General features: G+C 36.9%; 1 protein-coding gene and 1 pseudogene across 3 annotated transcripts in view; one reads left to right on the top strand and one right to left on the bottom strand.

The window, feature by feature from the left end:
• crb (cell polarity complex component crumbs) overlaps positions 1-21,951 on the bottom strand; it is a 69,539-nt gene that overhangs the window by 32,061 nt on the left and 15,527 nt on the right. The window lies entirely within an intron of this gene.
• LOC117224846 (5S ribosomal RNA) lies at positions 4,991-5,112 on the top strand (annotated as a pseudogene).

Below are 21,951 nucleotides of genomic sequence, written 5' to 3'. Positions count from 1 at the left end.
AAATTCAGGCACTTCAACTATTTTAAGTAATCGGGTGGGTGATGTAGGGATTTTGATATTAATTTTGATATTAGTTCAATAAATGGTTCATGACATTTATTGTTATATAGAAATGTTGTGTTACGTTGAAATCAAATTCCAACGGCGTTCATAAACGGCGTTCAACGAATGTATTCGTTTATACGTATAACATAACCTCGAATAATATGAATCGAATTCGGTTTTATTTAAATCTTCTTGAAAATTTGTTTGTGTCGCAGAGGATGTTTTGAGGTTAATATCGCATTCCCCTCGCGACCGTTTACATTTTTGCCTCGCATTCTGTAATTAATACTTTTATTGTTTACCACCGAACCGTTCTCTCCGTTGTTACGTAACATAGTTGTTAATTGTATTAAGAGGCATGCAAACGCACTCGAGAGTTCTAACAAACACACCTTATCGCAGCGAACACTCGATCCTGGCGAAATGCATACGGCGGTAGCCGCGTGCTCTGTTTACCCAACAAACTAGCGTCTTATCTGACCTTACTCCCCGCGTTCCCCCACTCGCCAGCCTCATCTTTCTTGCTTGCTTCATATTCGTGCCTCGCGACAGGGAAATACATACAATGTTGAGTCATCCGATGCTGAGATTAAAAGAAACATTTAAGAAGAATATCGTGTGTGCAGTAGTCCTGCGCTTCTAATGATTACAAGATATTTTAAAGGAAAATCGTCTTTGTTTCGAGGCATTATATCTGTGGCTGCAAGCAAGAACGCCGTGAGTCACACATGTTTTCAATTTTCAGATATTGTTGCTTAAAATTCTGGTCACTGATGCTTCGTGTTAACAGCGTTTCAGATTTACGTCAGTTTTTTGAAACTATGGAATTTGTTTTGACCACGTTTTGTCCGATAAATATGTAAATACTATGTGCTATAGTTTAATTAATGTATTAATTTAAATTTTTTGAAATTGTTACTTGCGACGTTCTTCCTTGTAGCCATATATACAGGGTGTCCCAAAAAATGTCTCGCAATCCGACAGTAGGGGATTCCTGAGGTCACTTGAAGCAACTTCTTCCTTTACGAAAATTTTCTCCAAGGCTTCGTTCACGAGTTATTAACGAAAAACACTGACCAATAAGAGGCGAGCTCGGCTGGCGCGCGGCGGCCCGGCCAACGAGTGCACGGAGCCCGGTTCCCCTCATTGGCTCGGCCGTCTCGCGCCAAATGATCTCGCCTCTGATTGCTCACTGTTTTTCGTTAATAACTCGTAAACGAAGCCTCGGAGAACATTTTCGCAAAGGGAAAAGTTGCTTCAAATGACCCCAGGAATCTCCCATTTCCGGATTACACATTAGACACGGATTAGACATTTTCATTAAAATTTTGATAATAGTTTTAGAAGCGACAGATTACATACAATATTATATACAATTATATACAATTACATACAAAACAGCCGGAAATCTTTGCACCTTTAAAGCAAAAGTTAGCCGAGGAAAGAATTAGAATCGAAAAAAACTCGGAACACAACTGCGACTGCGAAGGAAATGGTATACGTAAAAGTAATTCTCTCACACGTTTAAATACCAATCCGCGACGGTTATCATCGAGAAACGAGCGGCGATGACTCACGTCCCTAGTCTTGCAATAGATCGTTCTCCAAGGAACTTTCGTGGCGTATTTCAGCCGCTTATAGTCTCGATAATGTAATCCTTGAATTCCCACGTGCCAATGGCTCGGAAAGCGCGTTCCGTGCCGTTGCCATTGTACGCTCGGCTACCGAAGTCTTGTACAAAACGTTTTTCTTTTAACCGGTGCGCGGTGACCAAACTGGGAGCGCGCTCGAGTCAACTTAACCTCGTGGCTCACTTAACTTTTCTAGAACGTGTACATACAGTAGAATAATTGCTAGGAACTGGGAGGGGGGGGGGGGGAGGGGAAAACAATTACCGATTCGGGATCCACGATACGTGCATAATAGTAAACACGGGGGAAACTCCGTTGCCTTCGTAACCGCGCGAAAATACTGTGGTTCTCATGTTCGCGAAAACACCATAATTGCTCGGGCAGGAATGAAACAGAAACAGCGTGTGTCGGATTTCCTTCGATGTAATTGGCATTCCAGCCGGTTATATTCGTAGAAAGTTCTCCATTGTAGTCCGCGACCGTATCATTTATGTTTAATTACACTTTTTCTTCCAGCTTCCGGAAATTCTACGACGCAGCGATGATATCCGAATTTCGGAATGTAGCTTCCCGTGAGGATAGTTCCGTGTAAATTCGCGTTCGCTCGGCCGTGACACGGTGCAAACGTTGTTCGTTCGAACCTAGAGATGTTGGTAAATTTATTGTTCCGAGGATCTTACGATTCGCGCAGGTGTTCGAATCCGAATGATTTGCGACGGTGAATGTGAGCTTGAAAGTATAGTAGAAAGTCGATTTATTCGACAAATTGATAATGAAATTTCTTGAGAAGAAAAACTTTTGTTTTGATACAATTTTTCAATTCCTCCAAAAATAATCTACAATAATAACAATAACTACAGCTGAGACGCCTTGTGTCTCCCGATCAGCCAGATTTATTTTGCAATTCTGACATTGAAAACAAAGATGAAGTTTTTAATAATAAATTTTTCATGTAACTATTTTTTGCAAAAAACTTCAATTTTATCGTATGAGTCAAAGAAGCTCGCTTCAGTAAAAATAGATATACGTATAATCAACATCCGTAAATGTAGTTAACTGTTATATATAATTGATAATTGATATATAATACAGTTAATTGTTAAGTTAATTGTTTATAACCGGTTCGTATAATCGACGTTTTATCGTATTAAATAAAAACGGAGAAGTCCGTCTGTTTCCGCGTTTCGCCTAAGTATACTTCGCGTAAATGTGTACATTCCACGTAGATAATAAATTCGTTTGGTACTGGACCTCGCTTATTCTGCAGTTTTCGCATTCGAAGTCACGTTTGACGCAATCAAGTGTCCCAGACAGGCAACACTTCATCATTCCGTGTAAAAACGTGTTCGCGGTTCCTGACAATTTTAATTTCTCGCGGATAAACTTGTTTTATTTTTGCACGGCCGATGGAGTAGATGTATGCACAAATATACAACAATAAACAACAATACAGAAAAATATACAAAATAAATATGTGAAAGATATTAAAAAATATTACGTTGTGCGATAATTGATTTCTAATGTTAAAGATTCAATTTCATCGATCTTCGTAGGATGTCTACACACAGATAAAGATAGTGAAGAAAAATGTAAAAAAAAAGAACATTTTCGATTACCTCGAACGAATCTGCTGGTAGAAACAGCGTGCATCTCGAGGCCAAGTATCATGGAAATATAAACGAATAACAACTAGGAAGCGAGCTAGAATTTCTCGTGAAAATCATAACGAGCCTTGCGGTAATATTCGCTGTGTTTCATAAGTTGAAAATAGTAGATGTAATTAGCAACAGGAAGAAGAAGGACAATCGTTGCAGTTTATCGTGAAAATTTTATAATAATATTTTTGTTCTAATTGCATTCAGGAAGAATATGTCTCTTGAAATATTAGCATCAATCACTGGCTAGGCATCTTTGGAAAACAATATTTCTTTAAATGATGTGCATAGCCACGAACAAAAGTTTTGACACTAATTATTGATGTACGGCTTAATTATATTTATATATATATATATAATTAAGCCATACATAATATTAAATATTAATATTTATATTATAATATTTATTATAATATTTATATTATAATATTTATTATAATATTTATATTATAATATTTATTATAATATTTATATTATAATATTTATTATAATATTTATATTATAATATTTATTATAATGATATTTATATTATAATCTTTATTATAATGATATTTATTTATTTCATTTATTTTCTATGAGATTCCACCTATGACACGTTCAGATTATTCCTTGAAACCGATCTCCGTGCGACCGTATGGAGGTACATATGTCGTTAACTTGCTTGGAGGTAATCCGAAAATGCCGCTTGAATTTATATTCCGCGGTATGGGACCGGAGCTCGGGGTAACAATCGCAACAAACAAAGTCTGCATGAGCCAGCCAGTGGGCGTAAATGGTCGCGACTATACCGAGAAACATACGTGCATACGATCTATACAGGGTGTACCAGAAAATATGCATGCGCGCACCTTCGGTGTGGGATTCACTGAAAGCTTTCATTGCGAACTCGTATATCGATTAAATTGTTATGAGTGGATTCCTCTATTATAAAACCTCTGGTATTTCTTTAAACAAAGAAACTCTGCAACTTCTATATATATATTATTATATTATATTATTATTTCAGTATTATTATATTATATTATATTATATTATTATATTATTATATATTATATTATGTTATTATATTATTATATTATATTATATTATATTATATTATATTATTATATTATTATATATTATATTATTATATTATGTTATTATTATTTTTCATGGTATTGCAATAATGAAAAAAGTTGCAATAATTTACTCGACTTGTTAAATTTAAATTTATTTTATTTACAGAGAAAACCGTCGGTAGCTCTTGTCGAAAAGCTCTTTATCGAGTAAATATCACATTTTCCAGCGTGAACGTGAAACTTTCTTCCGTGTCGTGATGCGATTATGTCATTATTTGCACGAGAACAAAATTGTGAGGTATGTGGTGGGTGTTACGGATAGGTGCTACGATGGAAATCGGAGCTCCGTTCTGCCGACTGAGCTCAAATGATTCCCACGATTCGCTCTCCAGTCGCCTTTGGGCTCTTTCACAGTAAAATGGCTGATCCATCGAAGAAGGAATGCTCTTCTCTTTTTTTTGCGGCAACCAATTTTTGTTCTCGTAATTCTCCTTGAAGTCCGATGATCATTCAGGAAATAGCTTACAGCATTGTTGAACATACAACGTTCGTCTTATTCGTTCTGTATTTAACAAATTCATGTTTGTCACATTTGAACGTGGCCAACGGCCATATCACGTTGCAGAGAACCGATTCTCGTCTGATCATCGAAGTTAAACAGCGTTGAGCGTGGTCAGTACTTGGATGGGGTTGACCGCCTGGGAACACCACGTGTTGTTGGCACTACTTTTGTTTCGATTCATTTCCTTCGTTGTAAGCCAATAATAGACATAAATGCATAGAGTCCTCGTTTAACTCATTAATAATAATTTCATAATTTCAATATCAACATTCGACAATCATCATTTAATGATATAATATTAAATGTTGTTTCTCCGTATAAAAAGATCATTTCGAACAAAATTTTAAGAATGATAAAACAGTACTTATTATTTTCTTTACAACGAAAGTGGACGAACTTTTATAACTAAACCAACCGTTTATTAAATAATCCTTCATGTTATATCTATCTAGTATTCTGCAGTTCCTAGTGTCTTAACTGTTTAATGTAATTAACACAGATGTAACAATAATTAACGAATTTAACAATAAAGAGTAACAAGCAATAACAATGACTTCTCAGTGGTGACGTTAATCGATAATTGTAAATGTGAATATTTTATATTAATAATACTATTTTATTATTACTGAAATTGTGAAGATGTTTTCGGTAGAAATTATTGAAGAATGCTCGGGTATTCGAACGCCTTCAGATGAAACAATTGATTAATAATCTCGTACAATTATTGTACAATATTGTATAATAATTGAGTAGGAGGTACAACGCAAAGGACAATTTTATTTTATTAATTTTATTTCATTTTAATGCTTTTGTTATTTGTTCAAACGCTTTCACGAGCAACCTCGCAACACGTCTCTCTCTCTCTCTCTCTCTCTCTCTCTCTCTCATAATAATACGAAAATACGCGTGCAGCTTGTTCGCAATAATTTTTCCAGATCCACAGAGACGCGCCATCACTTGTTCCCACGTCGTCGTTTCCGTTTTTTTTATTCCTCCGCGGAATCTCTCGGCTGTCAATGCACGTTCATCGAGAATATTACGCAATCAATGCATGTCAATCAAGGCGCCTCCCCACTCTCGGTAATTCGTATACGGGCGATAAAGTTGCGGTCTTCCCCGCGTTCCGATCTATCCAGCATCGGTTTTCGATCTCCCTACTTTTCTTCCCCTCCTATTCAATCGAATCCCTCCCCTCCGTTCTCCTTTCACTGGCTCCGCCGCCACTGCCACCGTCACTGCCGTCGCCACTGGCGTCGCCGCCGTTGTCGCTGTCACCGTTGTCGCTGTCGCCGCTGTTGCCACCCCGTTTTCTCTTTCGAGCCTCCCCTTTTCTCTCACCTGCCCGTTTCTATACTACTTTCTATACCTATATTTCTATACTTTCTATACTACTTTTATACTACCGCGGAGAACCGTTTCGCTTTATTCCGACATCTCGTTTTCGGCTCTGGTGTGCAACCGATCCCATGAGAACCACTGTGGAAATGAATGAGATCCATTCACCGATCCGAAGAGTCGATCGCGTGCCTCCCCACGTGGCGCACGGTGGAAACGATTAAACACTTTTCTTAACGACGCGTCGTGGAGGCTCGTTCTTTATATTTATTAACAATCGTAATTATCTTTGGCAAAGATTTATAGAGTTCTTTTTAGTAATATTTTTCTCTAATTGTCTCCCGCTCGTCTTGTATTGGGTTGGCAACAATATAAATTTTTCATTCGGCGATATTTTGAAACTGTCTGCCGTTTGCATATTCAGCTTAAGATTTCCGTAACAATTTTCGACGATGCGATCTTACTGGCCAATCCAAAATAAGATCTTCTTTTTTCGAGGAAAGTATTCTTTTATTATTTTTATACATAGTATGTGCGGTAGTGCATTACCCTGGTGAAAAATACAGTAATATTTTTGTCATACTAAATGACAAAATATATACAAGTATTGTATTTGGTCATTCAAGTTTGACGAACAATAATTTTCATTTATATTTGTAGTATCCAATGTTTTATGACCTTTTTACGTATGTACAAGGTGCCCATTAAAATCATTGATCGAATGGTGTTAGGGTGCACGTTATCCGACCAACAAATTATATAGAAAGTGATTGGCAGAATACATTAACTTCAATCCATACAAATCATACAACAACGCATACATATGTATGTACATGTATGTATATGTTCTATTATCCAGTGCAACGCTTTAAAATATTGAAATTGATATGTCACTTGAATTATTGGTTTTTGGACACGATCGGTTTCATACTTTTTATAGGGAGTCGCTAATTGGCTTGTGAACTATATAAATAGCATAATTTGGTCTTGGCAAGCTTTTTCAATCGATCGTATATAGAGTTCTGCGATCTAGTTATTAATTATTATTAATACTATTACAATCTTTGCACAGTTTGTCGTTTATTATAATTTCTTGGTTTTAACAATTTCCATTTTCATACGTCATTTTGCAAAAATTAGAATTAAAAAGAGGGCTCCTTCGTTAACTAAACAATCATTCATTGTGAAAATAAAATAAAAAATGCTGTTATACCTCGTTAATTTATACGTTTTCTTATATTTTCTTTCAAAATTATAACCTTTTTTTAAAATTAAGCATTGAAGATTTACAAAAGAATGTATCAAATTGTGGATGTACGATCGAGGATGAGAATAACATGATAGCAAGCGTGTGCTACCTTTTCGCCCGGAAATGCACTTCCTCGACAATGTTTCCGCAAATTAGGTAGCCTGTAGCTTCCGTTAAAAACTAAAGTGCGACTTTAAAACATCACGTTTATTAAAGAAAAATAGTGAAATATGTAAATATGTACAAATATAATATACAGAGTGAATACAATATACTAACTTATGAATTATGCGTCTTATGAAAATTGTTAAATGCAAAAGTTGCACGGTTATAAAGAAGACAAAGGATGATGTATCAATTTTTCTAAGCTCCCCTTAATACAACATAAAATTTAATATAATATAATAAAATTTAATTTAATATACCCGTAAACAAACCAAAGGCACCGCTACAACCGTTTTCTTAGAACAAAAAAATTGAACTAAAAAAAATAGCTCTCATTAAATACTCATTAAAGACTCCCTGGTTAAGCAAGCCAGCGTGATGGATAAAAACGCGCATTTTCGTCCATTGTATCGTTCTATTTAGTAGACGATTTCGTCACGAGAGACCTTTGTTCATTCGGATCGTTGAGCGCGCACTTGAACGGCTGCGCGTCGCTGATACGCCATTATTACGCGAACGCGTTGTAACTTCGATAGGAACGCACTTTCCTAGCAACGAAAACGGCCGTCCCAGTAGCCCCGGGGAAGAGCTATGGAATTAACCTTTTAGCCACGACGCGCCACTATAGTGGCTTGCTCTAGTAGCTCACTCGCTCATCGTTCGAACCAAATAATCGTCTTCGTATGCATTGTTTCACGCTTCTTTTGTCTTCGCATAGATTTACAACAGTCTACAGGGTGTCCCAAAAATGTCTCGCAATCCGGAAATGGCGGGTTCCTCGGATCATTTGAAGCAACTTCTTCCTTTACAAAAATGTTCTCCGAGGCACCGTTAACGAGTTATCAACGAAAAACAGTGCGCCAATAAGAATCGAGTACGGCTGACGCGTGGCGACCCAGCCAACCAGCGCGCGAAGCCCAGTTCCGCTCATTGGCTCGATCGCCTCGCGCTAGCCGAGCTCGCCTCTCATTGGTCACTGTTTTTCGTTAATAACTCGTTAACGGTGCCTCGGAGAACATTTTTGTAAAGGAAAAAGTTGCCTCAAATGGCCCGAGGAACCCGCCACTTTCGGATTGCGAGACATTTTTGGGACACCCTGTATATACAGACAGAATGTACAGTATCAGACTCTGCCGTCCAGAGAAATAGCCTCGCGCAGAATTCAGCCGTACCTAAAAGGTTAACGGTCGGCGGCGGGCAGGTTCCTTTTCCTTGGAAATTAGTGACCCGGTCAATGCCGGGCGCGTCGTCGCGCAAGGCCGCCAGCCGTTTCCGTCACACGATATCACGTGAAACTGCATAGTGGAGCACATACGTGCGCTGAGAAGCTTTCAGTCACATTGCTACCGGCAAGAAATTGAAAATTTATTAGTCCAAAGTGGCCCTAATGGTCTCCCGAGCGAAAACGAATAACGGACGGAAGCTTGGTATCGCCGAAACGACGAGCCCTTTCGCAACAGGCCACCTTGGTACGAGTTTCCTCGTATCACTCATGTTACAAACAATTTTTTTTATATGGAGTGAATATAAATAAACGACGTTAATATAAATAAACTATAAAAAATACGACGGAAGAAGTGATTCTCTTTCAACGTAATCTTTCTCGAAATTTTCAGGGGCATCGATCTTCATTCGCATACAAGGGAAATACGGAGTTCCTGAGATCATTTAACATTGGGTTATAAAAAATAAACGTTAATTTAAAAAAGAATGTCACCAACCTTGAAATAACCTTCGCAATAACCTTGATAGAAGGATTCTTTGTTACCTCTCGTAATAACAGAAATAACATTAATGTTCAATTTAAGTGCATAATTATGCAATTTAAGCGCATAAACGGAATAAGCGTACAATTAAAGTTTTATTATTATTTCCATTCTTTTTATTTCGCTTTATATGCGTTAACTTGTAATTATCTTTCATTTATTTCGTATGGGCTATTAAAAATATACTCTGAACACAGGAAAAACTCTTGCAATTTTATCGAGTGAATTTATTACCTTGGATCTGTTAATTATCTGTGGAATTTAAATCCTAGTAATAAGCAAAACGGCCAGAAGGATTTCTCTTGAAAAATTATCTCATCGTTTTTCCTTATTTAGCAATCGCGGAAACGGGATTTTTGCTCGACACAATAAAAAAAAAGAAACGAATGTATAAGAAAACCCGTTCCTTTGATAAATCTTCGTACTTGAGATAGACCACAATCTCATCAGCACCGACGTATTGGTTCTAGACCGTTACGAGAGAAGCATGCTCATTCCATTACGCTTCCATCATCGTGCTTCACGGCTGTTAAAGCACCTCGTGGTTTTAATATATTAAAATATTTAACCTAAACATTTAACCTATCTGACTGGTCGAGACGCGTCCATTGTATTTCGATTTGACGTAGAAATACGCTTTCGCAGATACATATACATATAAAATAACTATAATGTTTATTTTTTAATATTCTCCTATCTTCTTGGCAATAAATAATGATTTATACAAAACTTGTAGTTATTGGTTCAGTTATGCTCCTTATATACAGGATGTCACGAAAATGTCTCGCAATCTGGCAGAGGATGATTCCTGAGGTCATTTGAAGCAACTTTTTCCTTAGCGAAAATGCAATCCGCGGCTTCGTTTACGAGTTATTAACGAAAAACACTGACCAATGAGAAGCGAGCTCGGTTGGCGTGAGGTAGACCAGCCCAACGAGTGCAGGGAGCTCGGTTCCGCTCATTGGCTCGGCCGTCTCGCGCCAACTGATCTCGCGTCTCATTGGTCACCGTTTTTCGTTAATAACTCGTAAACGAAGCCGCGGATTGCATTTTCGCTAAGGAAAAAGTTGCTTCAAATAACCCCAGGAACCTCCCATTTCCGGATTGCGAGACATTTTTAGAACACCCTGTATATATATGTATATATATATGCTAGAATATACGTATAATGCTATATATAATGCTAGAATATACAATATATATAGGGTGTCCCAAAATTATGGTATTTCCGAGAAATGAGGGATTCCTGAGGTGATTTGAAGCAACTTTTTCCTTCACAATACTTTTGTCCGAGGCATCATTTCCCACTCGAGTTCCTTCAAAAATATATATGTATATACGAGACATATGTAAATAAGATAATATGCATATTCTAAGCGCTGGAAAATCTTAAGAACGCACCGATGTTTTCATCATCGAGAGCGATGCATCTGCTGCTGCTCCCGGCGATAAATTCCGAGTAAAACCTAGCGGCCTGCGTACAGGATGTAAATTGACAGCAGCGTATACTCCTCGAAATTGCACGTTAAGGTAGTTGTTGGTAATTAGGAGAAACGGTAATTGCAGGAAATACGCAACTTTTATTCAGTAATGTTCCAGCAATTGTGCCACGGAATCCTTCGAAGGATGACGCCGGTGTAGGTAACGATGCTAATGATTTTATCGTTCGCAGCGAGGGTGAGCTTAACATGCTAAACGATCTCGTTGATTTTTCGAAATGCATGTGTACACTCATACACGAAAGCATTCGAACGCTTTCGTTTCTAACATTCGATTAATAAAATATTGGGTTGGCAACTAAGTAATTGCCGATTTGTTCAATGAAACGTATAACATGACACATATAACAAGGGATGGGTCTTAAGACTGCGTAAGCAAAATTAGAAAATAATACAACAATATTATAGCGTTTTTACAGTACATTGATTGTAAACATGTACCAGAAATGGCTCACAAAAGTATTCTCGAACAAAACAATTAATAGTTATTTAAATTGAACGATTAAAGGTTTTAATAGGAAGTTGTTCCACCTTTTGCTTTTATAACAGCAAATGTGAATGTGGCACCACGTGTGGAACGTTTTACAATACCCATTCTTTGACTGTTTATTATTCTTATTATTTATTATCCTTAAATTTTGCAGGAAAATTTAAAATGCAATGTTGTAATATTTAAATTTTGCAGGAAAAATGTGCAGGAAACCGTGATATCACATAAGAAAACGACAGAAGCAGTGCTGGAAAATAAATCAAATTCGGAAAGAAGGAATAACGTGTTGCTTATCGCGGGTATCAAAGCGCAAACACAGATAAGGAGTAATAACGAAACACAGAGATTAACTATTAGTGTTGCAATAAATTACGTTGTACTAATGCCGATATTTCTAGTCAATCTCCATCGCTGATCTATTGCCGAAGGTCATAAAAAATGCCTTTGTGAAACTTTCGAATTATCGTTTATTATTATTAGTTATACAGGCTGTCCATTCCAGGGTGTGCATGTTTTTTTAAACATTAGTTAACGCAACTCGAGATTTTCTATAAAACGGTATTCACCTGTTCATGTCGAAAAACGATTAGTATTAGCATTCAGTGTTATTTTCTGATGAAAATATGCAACTTTTGGCACGGCAAAATCTACAACATAGAAATTCTGCAAGACGATCATAAGAAAGAGAAAACAAATAAAAATAAATTGTATTTTGTAATCATTCTGACAAGTTGAAATTAAATTAAATTAACATTAAATTCTCCCTACACAATTTTGTATTTCAATTACTGGTTTCTGCATTAAATGCACAAAAATTCGATGTCTAACTATTATTTTTATTTTATACGTATAAAAAAAAGTTGCTTTTAAATGGATAAAATTCATGCGATTCATTGGATGAGAAAGAAATTGTTTTAAGAGTTTCAGAAAAAAAGAAGATACAGAAACGATGTTCGAGAAATCTCTGCGGTAAATCATGTTGCCAATAGAAAGATATGAAAAGGTTATTAAAAGATTTCATTGTAAAGTTTGAGTACCGGAATATCCGACATGCTAATAATAGCATGGAAATTTATAATTTATTCGGATCCGTTTAAAGACATTTCAAAGACCGACTATGTCGAAGTACCTGTAATGAAAATAACTTTCATGCGCATCGGCTGAAAGTGCAATTTTCCCTGAAACTTCTCCTTTGAATTCTGTCGTCGCAGTGCATTACAGTGAATTTCCAGAGAACGACGCGACGCACGTTAATGCGGTTAAAGAATATGTTGACTGAAGAGAGCGTTTTATCTGTTAATGATGTCTGGACAAATTCTTCCTGTGCAATTAATGTTATGCACAGAAATAGTTAAAGAATTTAGCATTTTAAAATTATGCCTGAAATTATTGTCGAACAACTTTTTCAGAAATTTGCAACTATTGATCTACTTTAAAAGTAGAACCATTAAAAAAAAAAATGACTGTACATAGAATAATATCGACGAATCAATGCCAATCGAAATTATTTGCCGTTTCAAACAATCGATTTCTCAAAGTTTTAATCACTTTTAAACGTCGCAACTTCGTTTGCACTACCGAATCTCGTTAATTTTTGGTTCATCGAACGACTCAAAATATTCAAATTGCCAGCAATAACAAGATATTCGTCGCAACACGTTCATATTCGTGCCCGAATATACCGATCAGCATGCATTTATAAAACCAATTCTTTCACGAGCAAATACCAATCGTTTCGGAAACGGCGTTCCGCGAGCGCCATAAAAGCCAAATTTCCAAATATTTGCGCAGAAATCATTGTCTGCTTATTGCTATTTAAACATCCGTGCAAATAAACTGTGCGCGGCACGGCATACGAGCAGTTATTATCTCGAAAATGCCTACGAATTTCGCTTCGTGTTCAACTTTTAATTTTGCGTCGCCATTTAACGCGTGAACGGCACGAAAAAGCGGGGACAAAAAAATCTCGACGAACGTGCCCGGGAATAATTCTATGACGAATAAATGGCAGATGACCGTTTTCAATTATTGTAGGAGCACGAACAAAAACCCACGAATAATTTACTGTCTTTTAGCGCCACAGTAATGTTTCTCTAATTGACCCTCGGATTGTCCACAAAGTTGGACAATTCGGGAAGAGGAGATACGATTGTTCGAGCCTTGCGACTCATGATTTTTTAATGGTTCTACTTTTAAAGAAGATCAATAGTTGCAAATTTCTAAAAAAGTTGTTCGACAATAATTTCAGGCATAATTTTAAAATGCAAAATTCTTTAACTATTTCTGTGCATAACATTAATTTTACAGGAAGAATTTGTCCAGACATCATTAACAGATAAAAACTAGGTGCAGCGCTCGGACAATCGTATCTACTTTTCCCAAATTGTCCATTTTTCTGCACAATCTGAGCGTCAATTAGGAAAACATTACTGTACAGTAATGTCTGTCAAAGTTATGAAACTAATATGAAACTAGATATTTCTTCTGGTGGAGCCGGTTACAGTGAGGTGACCAATATCTGTGCTTTTGGTTTATTTTCGAGCATAATTAACTTATTAAAGTTTATAATTATTATTTATAATTATATTAAAGTTTATTATTATGATATTAAGTTAATTAAATTATTTTTAGACATAATAAGAAATATTAAATTTTTCTATTAAAAATAAACGAAATAAAAGAATAAAACAATATTTTCCTTTCAGTCAGCAGTGAAAGGATCGACTGAATCCGATAATGTTTACAATAATTGTACGAGATTATTAATCAACACTGTTTCATCTGAAGGCGTTCGAATACTTTTATCACACTTTTCCACAGCATCTTTGCGACAAATGTTTTACAACTTCAACGAACATTGACCGACACACATTTTTTGTATGCGTATACAATCACGATACTTGTGCCTTATAATAATTACAACATCACTTTCCAAACTTGAGTTTAAGATGCGCACGTTCAATATTTTACAGTTTCAATAACGAGCGTTCGAATATTTTCACGAACCACTGTAATTAAGTCAGTTTCTTCTCCTCATTGTTTCCGATACCGTTCTGAATGCTGTCTCGCGCAACAATATGTTTTATTCGTACCGTCTGCGCGATGGTTGTATGAGTTATGTCGCTACACAGATATCCTTATTTGTATACTTGAACACCGCGTACAGTTGTGGAAAATATTATAACGACGCAAGCGCCGCCAGATACTTTGTACCTTCCAGAATAAAAACTCGGTCTTCGATACAGCAGGTACAGTGCAGACAAAATCGTTTGCGTCTATTACGATTCTTTTCAGCGCTTGCTCGGACTCCCTCGTTATTTTTACGTTTACTGTACTACGCTTATAATGGAAATTTCTGTAACGTCATTAATATCGAAGTGATACTTGACAGCATCTTTTATGCGAAGAATATTTTTACCTACGTTGTCGCGGCAACCTTGTTTTAGCTTCTCGCAAAATTCATTTTTTTACCGATCAGATTTACTTGTTTCTGAAATCTAATTGAATTTGTAGTCATTGCTTAGTAAACTAATCGCTCTAACGTCCCAAAGAAATTTGGATCGCTTGGCTGAATTATGAAAAAGTTATTCCGTTTTAAAAGGTTTGCGAATACTTTTTGTCCACTGTATAAATATGTTTATGTAGATACCATATGCTGTGCGAATATAGAATATATACAGAGTGTTCCAAAATTATGGTACTTCCGGGAAATTGGAGATTATTGAGGCCATTCGTAGTAACTTTTTCCTTTACAAAAATTTTCTCCGAGGCATCGTTATAGAGTTATTAACGAAAAACACTGACCAATGAGAGGCGAGCTCGGTTGGCGCGAAGCGGCCCAGCCAACGAGCGTGCGAAGCCCACTGCCGCTCATTGGCTCGGCCGCTTAGCGCCAGGCGAGCTCGCCCCTCATTGGTCATTGATTTTCCTCCATAACTCGTAAACGATGCCTCGAACAAAATTTTTGTAAAGGAGAAAGTTACTTCAAATCACCTCAGGAACACCTCATTTTCCGGAAATACCGTAATTTTGGAACACTCTATATTTTTTGTATATTCCATATTAGGAATATATGTATGTTTCTTGTTAGATTTAGCTATCCTGTATGTTTCATATTCATTATTGTATTAAAAATAATTAAATCGTTAAAGAAATACATTAAAATAATCTTGTGTGTTTGAATTGCGTAAATTTTGCCATAAATCCTTATAAAACCGTGTTTTCGATCGACCAAATAATAGATATACATACGGTGGCCCATAAAAGTGTTCGTACACCTTTTAAAAAACAAAACCAATTTTAAAACTGAACTAAATGACTTGAATTTTCTTTTAGATAATAGATGGACGATAATCTACTAGACGATGACTGGAATGCTTTTGTTTTGTAATTCTGCTATTACTTGCGATAACAAAAATAAAAATCTCTCGTTGTTTAACTTTTTTTATCCGAGTGTATAACGAAAATTTAAAAAATGTCATAAAGTCTCAGATCAGTTTTCCCGAAAACGGCAGAATAATTGTAAAACTTGAAGAAAGAGTAAATCATTTGAAGCGAATGATAATCATTTCGAGCAAAGGCTACGAATGATTTATTATCGTCTTTCGGTGTAACTCGGAACGAGCGGCGCGTTGCTAGAGCTTCCGGTTCTGCGCGACGTCTCGGGAGCACGTCTCGGCCAGTTCTGCGTATATTCGCTGCACGACATCTCCCTTTCGTAACGGTATAAACTTTTGCCACGGCTTCTCTGGATCATCGCTGTGGATCAGTGACCGACCCGAAGCCACGACAACGACCCGTGAAAACGTTGCCCGACCGAAGAAGCCTCGACGAGGGAACAGCGTAATCGCGCGTATATGTGCATCGGGGTCGTGACCGTGAAGTTATACCCGTTTCTCGGTTTCTTTTTTTGCACATTAACGTATAGACTACGTTCGAATAAATTACACAGTCGCGCACCTATCGCGAGTTGACGCACGGGTCCGCGTGATTTACGCGCGTCTTTCTCGGAAAAATAAAGTTTTCTGACTTAACGCGTTTTATAGCATTTTTTTGATATTCTTGTTCTTTCTTTTCTAAACGCGTCCTGGACGACTTCGCGACCTTGAAAAACCGTGCAGTGGATTTTTAAAATTTCTTTTTCATTGCTCATATCACTGTTCGCCGCTGTGTGACGTCACCTATCTCACCCCTTGCGCGTGTCACGAGCGACATTGCATCTACATTTTCTGCATTCTTCAATCAGTTTTAAGGACATTTATCGGATATCATATTATACACCACATGCCATAGTTTAAATTGTTGAATAAAGGATGAGTCGTATAACTTGCACATCTCAAATAACTTTTAAATGATGCATCCAATTGAAAATTGTTAAATACAAAAGTTGTAGTGTTTCAAAGAGGGGGAGGGGTTGTTGCTTTATAGCTCCTATTTTGAACGATAATTTTTGCTGGAATTCCAGGTCTTTGCCTCCAATTGTCCTCGAATTTTCTGTTAATTTATCTTCCAGAGTTTGCACTTCACATTAATACTTAATGTATTAGTCACTTAAATAAAAACTTGGCTTAATTAACTTACATAAAAACTTAAAATTAATCCTTTTGTACATCATATAATCAACATTTTGGAAATGAAATAAATGGAAATTTCTTTTTGGAAATAAATAAAGTCTATATTATATTTAAAAATCGAATGGCATTTTATAAATAATAATCGATCATTAACAAAGATTAATTATTTCTAATGCAATTTTTATTATTTTATAAATAGCTATACGAACTCATGTTAAATTTAAGAATTGAACGAAACACGACTAATTTAATGATCTGAGAACAGGTCAATTTTATCAGTAAGAATTGGATTTGCAAAATAATGAATAGAATCTCCGGAAAGATTAATTCCATTTGAAAAAACAGAGAGAATATGATCTACAAAAAGATTAATTTTCAGTATAAAAGACGAAAGATTGTAATACAGCCTGCATACAGCCTTGGATATACATTGAAAATAAATAACAATAAAACCGTTTATTTGCACAAATAAAACCCGCGAATTCGCAGGAACAAAGCCGCAAACCAGCAAAAAAAAAGCTTCGTTTAAACGTCACGAACGCGTAACCGGGAGGTCGTTGTCACTCTGCCCTCTTCGAAAATCACTTTCAAGTGGAATTAATGGAAATGAAAATTGATGTCCGCAGTGAAGTGCTTTCATCCCCCGAAATTCGATAAAAAGCCCCCGCGCGTTCGTTCGCCGGACGGGTTCAAACGCGGAAAACCTCTCTCCGCGGTAGCTCATTTTTTAACCATGCACCCCGCCGACGGATCTGATAGAGTGCCAAATATTTTAACGAAGAAGCCTGCCAGAGAAGGCCGTCCGTATCATGAACGCTGAGATTTGTGCCAGCCGACGACGAGAGAGTGCGGTCTAACACGGCCGGATCCGCGCGCGTATTCGAATAATACATCGGATGTACACGCGTGTGTGACGCGCGGCATTGTTTTCCGCTTCACTTTTTACGACGGCACGTTTCGAAAAAAGGGAAGATATGAGAGAGAGAGAGAGAGAGAGAGAGAGAGAGAAAGAGAGAGAGAGAGGGAGATGGAAAAGAGAGTGGAATAAAGAGAGAGAAAAATGAGAAGAGAGACAGAGAGAGAAGAGAAGAGAAAGAGAAAGAAAGAAAAAGAGAAAGAAAGAGAGAAAGAGAAAGAGAGAAATAGAAAGAGATAGAAAGGGAGAAAGGGAAAGAGAATGAGGGAAAGAGAAACAGAAAGAAAAAGAGAGGAAGAGAAACAGAAAAAGGGAGAAAGAGAAAGAAAAAGAAAGAGAGGAAGAGAAAGAGAAAAAGAGAAATAGAAAGAGATAGAAAGGGAGAAAGGGAATGAGGGAAAGAGAGAAAGTGAAAGTGAAAGAGAGAGAAAGAGAGAAAGTCAAAGACAAAGAGAAAGAGAGAAAGAGATAAAGGGAAAGAGAAAGAGAGAAAGTTTATTTATTGTTTAAAATGTTGAGATTTGTAGCATATTTCAAAATCATCGAAATCGGTTGGAACGTACATTATCAGCAAATTAACAGAAAGTGGAACAGAGGGAAATCAAGAGAGAGAGAGAGAGAGAGAAGAGAGGAAACCCGAGAGAAAGAGAGAATATAAAAAAGAGAAAAAGGAGGCAAAAAAGAAAGGAATAGGAGAGAGAGGGGGAGAGAGATGGAGGGAGGGAGGGAGGGAGGGAGGGAGAGAGAGGGGGGGGAGAGGGTGAGAGGCAGACAGAGAGAGAGAGAGAGAGAGAGAGAAATGCAGAGCGGCGACGATGAGAGCCGTCGCGTTGGAGCGATTCTTTCATGCGCCGAGGGCGACGACGCCTCCGCAGGACAGGCGTCGATCCCAGGAAGGATACTCCTAGAGTCTAGGGAAAGAGGACGCGCTCCGACGATGAGTGCGATACTTGAGCGGGGAGTGACGTGAAAACGAGAAGAGGAGGGGGGAGGAGCCGTTTTGTGTACACGCACACGAGCGGCGCCGCGTCGCGGTGGTTTTCAAATGTCGACTTCGAGGGGCTGCTTTATATTGCCGGGGCACGAAATCGTTCTGTAATGAACCATGCGAGAAACTGTAACGGTTGCGCCTTGTCGTTGATTGTTCGTTCGTTTCGGTCCTACGGATTCGAACGGATTATGGTGATATCGTGAATAAGCACGGCCGCATTAACATACATATAATCAACAAGTGTTCTACTTGGAACACAATAACTTCTTAATTCGGCCACTATTTTCGGTGCTTTCTGTTTTCCTTGTTTTCTTCTTTATTTAACACTACGTATAACGACATTCTGTACACGGGGTGACCCATTTCAAACGATCCGGTGAAATTAATTAATTCGAGTGATTCAAAAAGTCTATGATACCACATACATCTCTATTAATTTATGTATCTTTTTCATGTTCTTTTTCTCTTTTTCTTCTTTTACGTTTACAATTTTATTCTAGCCTATTTCTATTATACCTTTGGCATATATTATATTCTATTATATTATAGTACATTATATTGTATTGTATTGCATTGCATTATATTATGTTATATTGTATTATATTGAATTATACTGTATTATATTATACTATATTATATTATATTATATTATATTATATTATATTATATTATATTATATTATGTTATATTATATTAACTAACAAAATTCGTCAATACCGAAAATTCCAGAAACGTAAGTATAACCGCGAAACTGTTTAAATGGGTCGTGTTTACGAGCTCTTGCACGTCGAATTACTTCCCTGAGAAGCTGCACCAGCCGGGATGTGCCTTACGGAACACGATATAAAACAATCCCTATAGAAGCGACTGTTGAATTCAGCGTTATCGGGCCCAAGGAATTCCCGGGGCCCTTACCGTTTACCTTAAAACACCCTTTTCAGATGTAAACGCGTTTCGCATCTGTGCATTTAGATAAGCCACAGGATATACCCGGGACGGCATGGCATCTCGCGCCGTGACTCATTGTGGCTTCAATTTTTCTAGCTGCTGGAAAAACTGGTTCTAAGATTTAACCGTGTTAAACCGGAGCAATGCTTGCGGTAGAACTACTCTCGCGCCGGTTAACAACGTCCACGTGGCCGGAAAACCGAGATCAATCTATTTAATTTTTTTTTGTGTGTGCGTTTCAGAGCAAACGAGAAACAAGAATCGCTAAAAACGAACAAATATTCCTGGTGCAGCCTTGTATCAGTTTTTCTTGCGCAGAACCCTGTGCCAGATTTTATCGAGTAGCATTACGGCTTGTTGATAAAACACCAATCCGCGCGAATCGCATGATTCGAGAGGTTGCGTTCGCTTAGTATTTTTATTCGATAGGCTTGCCCCGTGGATCCGGAAAATGAGCGATTTTCAATCTTAACCCTTTGCAAGGGTTAAGCTGTTTTAACGGAAAATATAAAATCATTTTTCTAACTTATAGTATTTCTATTTTCTATGAGAAAATGCATTTTATGCATATGAAATTGACTCTTGGGACTCGCGCAACAATTCTTCTCTTAACAATTTTTTAAAATGTACGTTTTGTTAATATCAAAATTATCTTGGAAGGTGATGTAACAAAGTTTAGTAGTGCCTCAGAGTCACCACTAGAGTGCAAAGGGTTAATTATTGTTATTTATTATATTTATTGTTATTATTATTATTGTTATTATTATTTATTTATTACACAGGTTTTACTCTCCAAACATTTTAAACATTTCAACATTTTTCTCGCGCATTGTTATACAGGATAAAACTAACAACGTATTATTGATTGCTAGCAGTTGCTGCGTGACTCGCTGTATATGCGTGTAAGAGAATCATCTAGATACGATTCTCTATTCTCGGTAAGAAAGTAGGAAAAAGTGTAGATTGAAATCAGATTGAAACTCACCTTACCGTGAGTAACTTCTCTGTCAGATAAAAAAAAACGTTCCTCAAATTTTAGCTACGTTGTATGAAAATTCGAAGAAAGATACAGCGATAATGACAACAAAATTCAATAATGTAGAATAACATGTGGGAAGCTTTTTAATGGGATTATTAATTGTTATTAATTAATAACATTACTGCGCACATGCTTGGACATTTATGATCGGACACCTTGTATATACGTTGATACGAAATTTAATAGATTAATGAAAAGTGATTATCAACGGTTAAGATTTTAAGAAAAAGGTATCTCTCGAATTGAACCAAAGATGTGCAAATGCAACCCTTTCAAGGCTTAAAGATGGTATTCGCGCGTGTGTGCGTGCGAGTATGCGTCATCATATTGTTTGGTGGAATGGCACCCATTCCAACCGAAACCCTAGGTGAACTTTCCATGACGTTTATGGAACAGCCTTGATACGTTTCACTCGGAAAACCGATAGTTTCGCGGGCAGACTTCGTTTGTGAATACCATTCAATGAAATTTCATGTCCAGATAGATAGATGCATGAAACGATCATCGTAAACTCGATTCACACTGTGTCTGCCTCGAACTTTGACATTCATTTTATGCTGAATCGTTCGAAGACGCTCGAGAAATCTTCCGCTATTAGCGAAAAATGATTTCTCATGGTATTGTTAGTCGTGTATCTGATTTTCTTTTGCTTTCGTTGTTGTACTGTTTTACAAGAATATCATTTTAATACGTAACAATTATTTTGTAATAATAACACACGATAAAATTGGACATCTATATTTCCCAAATTTTCAGCTTCGTTAATTTTACGTGGCTTGATTTAAAATTCATTGGTTTGCCATTAATAGAAAGTAGTTGCAATTAAAAAGCGGAAAAAACTGTATTACAGTTGTAATAATATACTTAAAACAATAAATAATATACTTAAAATCTACTAATAAAATAATATAATAATAGATGATTATAACAATAGTAGATTAAATATGTAATCTACTAATAAAATAATATACTTAAAATCTCTCTCTCTCTCTCTCTCTCTCTCTCTCTCTACCTTCAAGGTTCTCTATG

Source organism: Megalopta genalis, chromosome 9, assembly GCF_051020955.1.
Source record: "Megalopta genalis isolate 19385.01 chromosome 9, iyMegGena1_principal, whole genome shotgun sequence".
Taxonomy (NCBI): Eukaryota; Metazoa; Arthropoda; class Insecta; order Hymenoptera; family Halictidae; genus Megalopta; species Megalopta genalis.
This window is presented reverse-complemented; position numbering and strand designations above follow the sequence as displayed.